Genomic DNA, 3095 nt, shown 5'->3' with positions numbered 1-3095 from the left:
CCACAAAAGGTTAACCAAAAATGTGTGTAGCGTACACGTAACAAAGAAGAAACGAAAGAAAACAACTCAACAAGGCGAGCGACGGCTGCCTAACAAATGGTATTATGTGTATAGCGTGTGTGTATGGTTAAACGATAGGCTAGCGGTGGCTAGCGTACGTATGTCAACCAACGTAACAATGTAAGTATAATTGTGTATGGTGACAACCAACGTACGTACGTTAACCAGCGTAGGTATGTAAATATAATTGTGTATTGTCGATCAGTGGAAAAAGAAACAAACGAAAATATTTTTGCGTTTGGTTATTATTATTTTTTTCTTGCTATTCTAATAGAATGCAACCAAATATTAGAGTGAGTGGGGGTGTTTCAAATTATTTATATTTATTTTAAAAATAATTTAATATTTTTTCTTAATACACCAATTGTTTTTTAAAAACTTTTAATAGAAAATTTATTAAATATTAATCACTCACTTTTTAGAATAAAACCACAAATTAAATACGAAAATTTTTAACAATTTTTTTTTTCTTTTTTCACTGATCGCGATTAGTCCGTCCGCGACTAATATACGACAGACGGAGAGACAAACGAAACGACAAAACGTTGTAAAGCGGCCGTTGTATTTTTTGTTGCAAATAGGCCGTCGAATTTGTTTATGTTTTGGTTGTTATTATTATTTTTGTTTTATGTTTTTTTTTTATTGCGAGCTCACAAAGAAAATAAAAGCACTGCACTGACCTACCTGTTTTTGTTTATGAAGATGATAATTATGATGAGTTTAGGGATGATGATGTATAGGGATGGTGATGATGTTGTGTTGTTGTTTTTTGCTGCTGAAAATGCAAACAATAAACCAATTAGAAAATCGTTTCCAAAAGCTCGTCTCCGGTTCGAATGGACCAAAATGTTGACGCCGAAATTGCGTGCAAAATAGAAGAAATAAAAACACGAACGTTTTTAGATTTAAATTAAAATAAAGGCAGTTGCTTTATTGATAAAAAATAGAAGAGTGGAAAAATAGAGTGACAGATTACCTGTTGATTGGTAGGCCAACGAAAAGAGAGTGTTTGAGAGTCAACAATAATAATGGAAGGTGGCGTCGGCGCTAATTCCATACTCGTTAGAATCTGTCATTTGACATTTCAATGTTGTAATATTACGGAGTATGAAGATTGTAACGAATATGGAATTCAATGCGTTTTGAAACACAATAAAAGTGTAAACGCCCAAGAGAATGAAATCAATAGATTTTCTAAATTAAACATATGTTTATTGCTAATGAAAAACTGCGAGAAAGCGTGATTTGTATTTGACATTGGATTGTTTTAAATCATTAGTAGTTCCAATTATACGTGATTACTGTAATTGAACAAACTATTCAATTAAGCGGGTTCGGATAATTGGTTCCTCGGTTAATTGAACAAAAATGTGTGCAAATTTTGATGTGCAATTAACCGAAAAATACTGTATATGGACTTTTATTATACCTGTTATGGGTTTTTCGGATGACTTTATGACTTTGTCATACAAATTTCGTTAGGGTCGGTACAGGTATCAGTTACCTATGAATGTAAAAATACATATTATATGGGGATTTATAGATTTTTCTACCTATGAATGAAAAATCCGCATTTAACTTGAGGAATCAATGAGGGATCTTTTCAATAGGTTGCTATTTTCTTCTGATCCAAAAGTTTGTCTCGTAGTACATCTCTTAACCATCGATATAGTGAGCCACTATCTGAAGAAGTCCTTAAACTACTAGAGGATCCAATGCTACCAACTAATTCAGATAAAACTTCGGATTCTGAATGTGGTTAGTATTTAATAAGTAATGTCTAAATTTTATAAAATATATATAGTTTAATGTTTTTGATGTGTAATATTAACAATAATAAAGATACATATAATAACAATAGTTTTTGCCCTTAACCATCTTTTTACCCTCCAAATGTTTCGGAATTTTTAAAAGAAGCTTCCATTTCAGGAGTACTATTAGTTATAACAAAAAATGTTGCTTTTTAAAAAATGTTTAGAAAGTTACAAAATAGTATTTTTCACCCAAAAACTTAAGTTAAAAAAAAATCGCCTCTTAGTGGGTTAATAAAAAAAATTGCCAAATTTTTTCAGAAAATAATTAAAATTGTCCATCTAAATCTATTCTTATCCAAAATATCGATAAACATACAGTAAAACATCTACTTTTATTCTCTGCGCGATAGATCTCCATTTTTTCCCAATGTGTGAATATATTTTGCCATGGCACAATGTCTTGATTAACTGTCAAAGTGGGTAATTTCTACTTGAATTCGATGTGCAGTGTTGCCAACCTTTTGATATATTATATGGAAAATTTTGACAGATAATCGAGACAAAAACCAAGGTTTTTGTTGGTATACATCACCTTATTATTGCATCATGGTACTTATCTTAGTTCCGTTCCAGAACCTAAAAGAATCTACTCATTTTACATGTTTTGCAACTTTTTACTCGAAAACCGTTCCCCAACCCACAAAACTGGTAAAACATTGAATCTAATTTAAGAGAGCACAAAACAAAATGGCGTTCTCTTTGTAAACTTTTTACTCGAGAAATTTGGCCGAGTAAAAATGGTAAACAGGAATGCCTACTTCTGATTTGCTGTTATGTTGATTTTGAAGTATTGCCATATAATTTTGGCATATTTACTAGATTTGCGTTCCCGAACTTTTCAAATCATTTTGTACTCTGAGAGCAATTTTGAAATGTTTTCCTTTTACTAGATTTACTATTAAAAAAGTACTGGAACAGACCACTTATGTATTTACAAATATCGTTAAAAAATGTTTACTGGGTTAATTAGCTGAACATATCCATACATAAACATTTTACGTACATATCAGTACACATATATGTATGCGCAAATAATTCACCCAACGCAAAGAAAATTTTAGCAAAAGCAAAGCGAAAAAAAGAAATACAAAATAGAAAAAAAAAATAATTGTTGCGGTTCGAAGATAACAAAGTTTAACATGATCAATTCAAACAATTCCATTCAGTATTGTTTTTACCATTGAAATGTACGAATTAAAATGTCGCGCATCGACATCGGCA

The sequence above is a fragment of the Musca vetustissima genome, unplaced genomic scaffold, assembly GCF_032173495.1.
Source record: "Musca vetustissima isolate MV318-11 ecotype Yass unplaced genomic scaffold, APGP_CSIRO_Mvet_v1 utg19665, whole genome shotgun sequence".
Classification (NCBI taxonomy): Eukaryota; Metazoa; Arthropoda; class Insecta; order Diptera; family Muscidae; genus Musca; species Musca vetustissima.
Note: the sequence above shows the minus strand (reverse complement) of the source record.